Raw genomic sequence first — 9,319 nt, 5'->3', positions numbered from 1 at the left:
CATCAAGGGTTGGAATTGGGGGTTAAATCACCAAAAATTATTCCCGGGCGTAGCCACCGCTGCTGCTCACTGCTCCCCTCAGCTCCCAGAGGGTGAACAAGGGTTATGGGTCAAATGCAGAGGACACATTTCACCACACCTAGTGTGTGTGTGACAATCATTGCTACTTTAACTTTAACTTACACGGCGTCAGATGGGTCCTACAAATTGTGAGTTCAAATATTTGATTTCTTTGTTTTTTCATGTCTCATTTGTTTTGTACAATTCTTTTAATTTTGACAGTACCACGTAAGATATGTTTTCATCGCAAGCAGGTTCATTGAATGTTAAATGCGCCGAAAAATAGACCGTTTTGTACGCGGTTTCATTTTCATTTTTATTTATCTCCTGCATTGATGTGCATTTTTGATCAATAGACAATTAAACTCTCACAACAAAACACATATTTACACACCTATGCTTGGGAAGGAGCTGGATGAAGAAAATCTTATATTTCCTGCCCCCTTCAACGTAATAAGTAGTTAATGGATAGCCCAGATTCACAAGCATACAAACCAAACAAATACGTCCAAATATAATGAAAACAAACAAAAAAAACAACAAGTGCAAAAACTTCATGAAGTACAAACCGAACAAAAAATAATATACACCTTACGGGATGATACAAAACAAATACGAAACCAGACAAAAAAAAAGTAAAATAATAAATATAAAGCAAAATGTAAATACGGCTGTCCATATGATCTTATTGTTCTGTCTTTATATATTTGTTTCAATTGGAATATATTTCTACAATCTTTTATCTCATTGTAAAGGGAATTCCATAGTTAAACCCCCACCACTGATATACACATTTGTTTTAAAGTTGTCCTTGAATACTGATGTTTGAGATTACCTTTTCTTCTATGCTCGTCATTCTCAGAAGTGATGACAAACATTTTTTGTAAATTTGCTGGTAATGTTTTACTTTTAGCCTTAAAGGCCTACTGAAAATATTCTTTTTTTATTTAAACGGGGATAGCAGATCCATTCTATGTGTCATACTTGATCAAAAACTCCTTTGTCCCACACGCCATTAGACTGTACAACTCCTCTCTGGGAGGGAGGGGGGGCACTAGAATGACGGGGGATGCAAAACAATAACAGTGTAATACGTTTTCATAACATGGTCACTAATGCCTAGTTTCTCTTGTTATATTCTTATTTTACTATTATATTTGTATTCTCATTGATGCTTTTTGTTTTTATTCTATTGTAATATTTTTCTATTTTGTTTCCATTTATACCCCATTATTTACTTTTTTAAATTCGATCTCAATTCTGTACACTGCTGCTGGAATTTAAATTTTCCTGAGGGAACTCTCCTGAAGGAATCAATAAAGTACTATCTATCTATCTATCTATCTATCTATCTATCTATCTATCTATCTATCTATCTATCTATCTATCTATCTATCTATCTATCTATCTATCTATCTATCTATCTATCTATCTATCTATCTATCATCTATTTCGCGATATTGCCATATTTTTGCTGAAAGGATTTAGTAGAGAAAATCGACGATAAAGTTCGCAACTTTTGCTCGCTGATAAAAAAAAACCTTGCCCCTACCGGAAGTAGCGTGACGTCACAAGCGATAGTGCTGCTCACAATTCCCCGTTGTTTACAATGGAGCGAGAGATATTAGGAGCGAGAAAGTGACGATTACCCCATTAATTTGAGCGAGGATGAACGATTCGTGGATGAGGAACGTTAGAGTGAAGAACTAGAGGCAGTGCCGGACGTATCTTTTTTCGCTCTGACCGTAACTTAGGTACAAGCTGGCTCATTGGATTCCACACTCTCTCCTTTTTCTATTGTGGATCACGGATTTGTATTTTAAACCACCTCGGATACTATATCCTCTTGAAAATGAGAGTCGAGCACGTGAAATGGACATTTAAAGTGACTTTTATCTCCACGACAATACATCGGTGACACACTAAGCTACTGAGCTAACGTGATAGCATCGTTCTCAAATGCAGATGGAAACAAAATAAATAAATCCCTGACTGGAAGGATAGACAGAAGATCAACAATACTACTATCAGGAGACACCGAGCCAAACACTGGACATGTAAATACACGGTTAATGTGTATTCGACGCCTGTCGAAGCCTAGCAATGCTGTTGCTAACGACGCTAACTTAACAACGGGACCTCGTCAGAGCTATGATAAAAACATTAGCGCTCCACCTACGCCAGCCAGCCCTCATCTGCTCATCAACACCCGTGCTCACCTGCGTTCCAGCGTTTGACGATGCGGTCGGCGGCCCGGAGACGTAGCAAGTCAAGGTGAGTTCGCCGCTATCCAAGTCAAAGTCCTCCTTGTGTTGCTACAGCCAGCCGCATACACCGATCCCACCTACAACTTTCTTCTTTGCAGCCTCCATTGCAAAAGATTCACCAACACAGATGTCCAGAATACTGTGGAATTTTGTCGAAGAAAACAGAGCTCTGTGTATTGTGTCCAATATGGTCCAAACACTTCCGTGGATCTCTCGACGTCACGCGCATACGTCATCCTCCAAAGGCGCTTTGAACCGGAAATTTAGCGGGAAATTTAAAATGTCACTTTATAAGTTCACCCGGCCGTATTGGCATGTGTTGCAATGTTAAGATTTCATCATTGATATATAAACTATCAGACTGCGTGGTCGCTAGTAGTGGCTTTCAGTAGGCCTTTAAACATAACACATAATGTCTGTAACTTTACTAGCTCCTGTAGTTTCAATAAACCAGAATTAATTTTAAAAAAAATATGTTAGTGTGTTCTGGATAATCTGCTTTATGAATAATCCTTACAGCTCTTTTCTGTAGTTGATACAATGTCTTTATGTTACTCTTATATGTGTTCCCCCACACTTCCACACAGTAGCTGATATATGGCAATATAAGTGCACAATACAATATACGCATTGCCCTATAATCTAACACGTATTTGACCTTATTTAATATAAAAATACTCTTACACATCTTTTTCCGTACATGTGCAATATGAGATTTCCATGTCATGTTGAGGCGATTCAACGCCCAATAGCGTGGAAGTGTGTTTCTGTATAGTACGGGGGTCAGCAACCCGAGGCTCTACAGCCACATGCGGCTCCTTAGCGGTGCCCTGGTGGCTCCATGGAGCTTTTTCAAAAATGTATGGAAATGGAAAAAAAATAGGGTAAAACATTTTTTTTTGTTGTAATATGGTTTCTGTAGGGGGACAAACACGGCACAAAAATTGTTAGAAAGTCCACTGTTTAATATGTTTGTGTTTATGCTTCGCTGATGAGAGTATTTGGCGAGCGCCGTTTTGTCCTACTATTTTCAGCGGCCTTTGAACTCACCACTGTGTGGACTGTGACTCAACAGTTTGTTTACATGTACAACTTTCTTCGACGCTGCCACGGAAAGATGTGTTTTATGCCACTCCTTCTTTGTCTCATTTTGTACACCAAATGTTTTATGCTGTGCGTGAATGCACAAAGGTGAACTTTGTTGATGTTATCGTTTTGTGTTGAGTGCTAATCAGGCACATTTGACATCCATTGCTTTCGGTCTCCCCTAGAGGGGGGGTACCCACATATGCGGTCCTCTCCAAGGTTTCTCATAGTCATTCACATCAACGTCCCACTGGGGTGAGTTTTCCTTACCCTTATGTGGGCTCTGTACCGAGGATGTCGTTGTGGCTTGTGCAGCCCTTTGAGACACTTGTGATTTAGGGCTATATAAATAAAAATTGATTGATTGGTTTGGTCACTGCATGACTGCAAGCTAATCGATGCTAACATGCTATTTAGGCTAGCTGTATGTACATATTGCATCATAATGTCTCATTTGTAGCTATATTTGAGCTCATTTAATTAACGTGTGTGTATTTAGTTGATTTTTCCATGTTTCATGACACTATCTGTATGTAATATTGGCTGCATAGTTGTTTGATAGTTGTTCCAGACCACTTTAAACGTTACCCAGCTTGCAAAGATTGTAATAAATGCATCAGAAGACAGCCTGACATTTTCTTTAACTTGGACACACATCTATACATTTTCATTTCCAGAAGTTATTTCACCCTCTGAGAAGTTTTACTAATGTTGTCCATTGTTGTAAAAATGTGTAGAATAAATATTACATTTCAACATTTCTGTCAACGATGATTTGCGTCAGCCTGCGACACACGGTCATTTTGATAGTAGGCTAATATAGCTAATTAGCCATCATTGTAACACTTATATAAGTCTTTTAATTTTCTGCGGCTCCAGACCGATTACTTTTTTGTATTTGTGGTCCAATATGGCTCTTTCAACATTTTGGGTTGCCGACCCCTGGTATAGTACCTCCAGCCGTGTCCATGTGGTGACATCAATTACGGTATTTTGAGAGGTACAGTCGGACTAAGTATGACATTGATTGATTGACTGAGAGGTTTATTGACATCTTAAAGAATTTAATCCATGTAATGCTTTAAAAAGGCAAATGGATAGCACAAAAAGCCGAAAAAGGCTTGTTTCCATCGTGGTCCATGAAGGTGATGAAACGCACGGCCCGACCACTGGGAAGAAGGCTTTGGAGCAGGCCTGGGAAATTATTTTGACTCAGGGGCCACATTTAGAGACAAAAATGTGTCTGGGGGCCGGTATATCTATTTTTAGGAACACTAATACAAAACCTCACAATAATGTCTGATTGAATGCTAAAAACGTTATGACAGACCGCCTTAAAAAACAGAATGGAATTTTAAATTTTTCTATGAAGGATAAAACACTGAATATTGACAAAAAATGAACGTCACACCCCCTTTCGATCGACATATTTTACAATCAAGTGAAGCGCAACAAAAATGCAACAAACAGTGAAATATGAACGCGAAGGGTACAAAATAAACCCACCTACAATCTGATATATCACAAAGCTTTAGAACTTTGTTGTGAAAATCTCCTTCCGTGTCTGTGGAAACGCTTCCCGCCCACACTGCTTGGTGCCTCGTCTGAGCTGCTGTGACGTAGATGACCATAGTAACTAATTATATTACCATAGTAACTAATTATATTACCATAGTAACTAATTAGATGACCATAGTAACTAGAATATCATGCAAAAGCGCAGATTCCAACCATTGAAATACTTTGTATTAGGGATGACCGATAATATCGGCAGGCCGATATTATCGGTCGATAAATGCGTTAAAATGTAATATCGGAAATGATCGGTATCGGTTTTTTTATTATCTGTATCGGGTTTTTTTTGTTTTTTGTTTTTTTGTTTTTTTTTATTAAATCAACATAAAAAACACAAGATACACTTACAATTAGTGCACCAGCCCAAAAAACCTCCCTCCCCCCATTTCTTTCTGTTATCAATATTCTGGTTCCTACATTATATATCAATATATATCAATACAGTCTGCAAGGGATACAGTCCGTAAGCACACATGATTGTGCGTGCTGCTGGTCCACTAATAGTACTAACCTTTAACAGTTAATTTTACTCATTTTCATTCATTACTAGTTTCTATGTAACTGTTTTTATATTGTTTTACTTTCTTTTTTATTCAAGAAAATGTTTTTAATTTAGTTATCTTATTTTATTTTATTTTTTAAAAAGTACCTTATCTTCACCATACATGGTTGTCCAAATTAGACATAATAATGTGTTAATTCCACGACTGCATATATCGGTTGATATCGGTATCGGTTGATATCGGTATCGGTAAATAAAGAGTTGGACAATATCGGAATATCGGATATCGGCAAAAAGCCATTATCGGACATCCCTACTTTGTATAGTTCAAGACTTACGGTCATTAGAAAACATGACTGCACATCATAATGGCAGCTACACTTTCCATCTTAAAGATCTGAAAAAATTATTTGGGAATGTCCGGCGGGCCAGATTGAAAAACTTAACGGGCCGTATGTGGCCCCCGGGCCTTAATTTGCCCAGGTCTGCTTAAGAGACTCAAACGTGATGTTTTTGCCTGGGCCTCCTCCTTCCGTTCTTGTTGTCCAGATGTGTATTTGGACCAAAGTTCACGCACGCTGAAGCAGACGCATGCAAAATTCACAGCTACACCGAAATGAATGAATAAACCATAACGCTAAATATTTGACAGAATACTAATAATTGCAGAAAGAATTCATTAGCATCCGACAGGCTTCCTTATAAATAATGGACCGCCAGGGTCTGCCGGATGTTCCCACACAAGCCTGATGATCACTTCATCCTTGCACGGGGCGATGAAGGAGTTTACAAAAAGTTGAGCGAAGGAAAATAAGGGACATGATGTATCGCATACCCAATTATTCCCAAAATTAAAGAAATACAATTTAAAATGATTAATGGACTGTACCCTTCAAAGGATTTTTTTGGAACTTCAATTTTAACATGGAGGTTGGCGGCTGTTATATCTGTGGAGCTGTAGAGGATGTCAATCATCTGTTTGTGGTATGTGAGAGTGTACATGTGTTTTGGGAGGAGATCAGAGATCGGCTGAGAGACAAGGGTGTGGAGATGTCCCCATTCTCTGTAGAACAGATCAAATTTGGTATTTTTTTTTATAAACGACTGTAACATAGAAATGTGTGTCGACATTATTTAGACTTTGACAAACTTTAATGATCCACAAGGGAAATTGTTCAACACAGTAGCTCAGTTACAATGATGGAAAGTGTAAGGATGGAAAGAACAATGCAGGTATAAATAGACTAAATATAGCGATATAAAATATAGCATATATACGAATATATACATAATATGTGTACAGTATATTATATATACAGATATATTATATTATGTCTATAACATATATACAATATATAACAATTACCATGTACAATATTACAGTATATGTGACAGTAGCAGCATAAAATAGAGAGTAGATACAGCAGAAAATAGACATTAAAAACAAAGAGAAGTAGCTGACATAGAAGGTGTCAGGTAATAGGCAGATATCATTTATTGAATATTGAATTATTATGCTCCAGGCAAAAAAATGTCTACATAAATGTCGATTTATGAAAGTAAAACCTACATTTTCTTATTGGCTTAATGGGTTACAATTATCAATCAAATCTTGGAGAATGATTAAGAGTACAAAAGCCCTTAAATTGATATCTTTGTTCAAAACATTTAAAGTGATTTAGGTAGCCCTTTTTGCCGTCTTTTTGTATTTTTTATTATTTTTATTATTATTATTTATTCATATTTGATACTCTATTTGCTTATGTTTTCTTTCCTTGTTAATTTTTTTTTTTTTTTTTAAATCATGCACGGGGCGGACACATCTAAAGGGCGAGAGCGCCATCTGGTGGTGACGTCACAGGAGAACGTGCACCTCCATTTAAAAGACTTGGGATTTTGTTTTGAAAAAAATCAAGTTATGTTCAGTATGGCGTTTTTTTTTTCTCGCGGGTTTGTGTTGAGGTCAGTTTTTTTTTTTTTTTTAAAAAGGAAAAAAAAGAAAATGCGTGTTTAAGTCCACTAAAATCTTAGCTGCGTGGACACAAGCGCCGATTTATTGCTCTTCTTGTGAGCATTAATTTGACTTGGTATGCTATTCTTATTTATATATGGAAAGTAATTTGTTAGGCAGGAATTCTTATTTAAATATTATTGAGTCGCAGTAGTGTTATTTTCAAGTAACACATTTGTTGTGTATTTGACTTTATACGGTGCCGCATTACGTTCCTATCTGATGTTTCCGTGGGTCCGAATAGGGGACGGACCGGGGAGGAGCTACAGAGAGCGGGAGACGAGAAGAAATGGCGTCAAGAGTCAAGGAAGACAACAAAACTATCTTCTAAACAACTCAACTGTAACCCGCCTTTAACCCACAGCCGTCGGAGTTGGTGAGAGACCAAAATGTTAAGGTTACATTTATAAATGGTTGATTTATATCTAAATGAACCTCTTCAACATAAAAGGTTACATTTGTTTACTCTTGAGCAGCGTCACTAAAACTACCATGCATTGGTCATTTCCCCTAAAACTTTGCATAAGGGTTGGGCGTAGGTAAAAAAAAAATAATAATAATGAAAGGGACAAGCGGTAAAAAAATGGATGCATTTAAATTAATCATATAGGATTTTTTTTTTGTTTCAGTCTAATACACCATGTGTCAAACTCAAGGCCCAGGGGCCAGATGTGGCCCGGGACTTGAAAGTGCCTTGGTTTTTATGTATGTTGTTCAATAAAGTAAAAATAAAAAAAGAATAAAATGTGACAGCTGAAACAGGAAGTACTTGTTTTAAAAAGTAAATACATTTGAAGTTGAAAAGAAAAATATTTATATAATTTTATCTGGCCCGCAAACACCTGGAAATGATATGTGTTAAAGTACTTATCAATCAAAGTTTATTTATATAGCCCTAAATCACGAGTGTCTCAAAGGGCTGCACAAGCCACAACGACATCCTTGGCTCAGATCCAACATCAGGGCAAGGAAAAACTCAAGCCAATGGGCTACAATGAGAGACCTTGGAAGGGACCGCGGATGTGGGGACCCTGGGCGACCGGTGCAATGGACGTCGAGTGGATCTAGTTAATAGTGTGAGAGTCCAGTCCTTAGTGGATCTAACATAATAGTGTGAGAGTCCAGTCCTTAGTGGATCTAACATAATAGTGAGAGAGTCCAGTCCATAGTGGATCTAACAAACAATAGTGAGAGTCCAGTCCATAGTGGATCTAACATAATAGTGAGAGTCCAGTCCTTAGTGGATCTAACATAATAGTTTAGTTTAGTTTAGTCTTTATTTGAAGGGACAATGTACAGAAACATTAAGCTCAAAGACAGATATGTTCTGTACCAGATTATAGCTAAATAGCTCATTACCATCTGCAGTCCCTGGCTACCTAAATTAAAGGGATACAAAAATCATGCAATAAAATTATGACAATAAAATCATACACAAGTATTAAGAAATAGTGTGAGAGTCCAGTCCATAGTGGATCTAACATAATAGTGAGAGTCCAGTCCATAGTGGATCTAACATAATAGTGTGAGAGTCCAGTCCATAGTGGATCTAACATAATAGTGAGCGTCCAGTCCATAGTGGATCTAACATAATAGTGTGAGAGTCCAGTCCATAGTGGATCTAACATAATAGTGTGAGAGTCCAGTCCATAGTGGATCTAACATAATAGTGTGAGAGTCCAGTCCATAGTGGATCTAACATAATAGTGTGAGAGTCCAGTCCATAGTGGATCTAACATAATAGTGTGAGAGTCCAGTCCATAGTGGATCTAGTTAATATTGTGAGTCCAGTCCATAGTAGATCCAACATAATACTGA

The 9,319-nt window shown here is 37.5% G+C and overlaps 1 long non-coding RNA gene across 1 annotated transcript in view; it reads left to right on the top strand.

Moving 5' to 3' along the window:
• The first annotated feature begins 7,740 nt into the window (after nucleotides 1-7,740).
• LOC133639547 (uncharacterized) overlaps nucleotides 7,741-9,319 on the top strand; it is a 203,553-nt gene continuing 201,974 nt past the window's right edge. The window contains exon 1 of the long non-coding RNA XR_009823817.1: nucleotides 7,741-7,877. This is a non-coding gene — a long non-coding RNA (uncharacterized LOC133639547). The remainder of the gene's footprint in view (nucleotides 7,878-9,319) is intronic.

This window comes from Entelurus aequoreus, linkage group LG22 (genome assembly GCF_033978785.1).
Source record: "Entelurus aequoreus isolate RoL-2023_Sb linkage group LG22, RoL_Eaeq_v1.1, whole genome shotgun sequence".
Taxonomy (NCBI): Eukaryota; Metazoa; Chordata; class Actinopteri; order Syngnathiformes; family Syngnathidae; genus Entelurus; species Entelurus aequoreus.
Note: the sequence above shows the minus strand (reverse complement) of the source record. Positions and strands in the feature narration are given on the sequence as shown.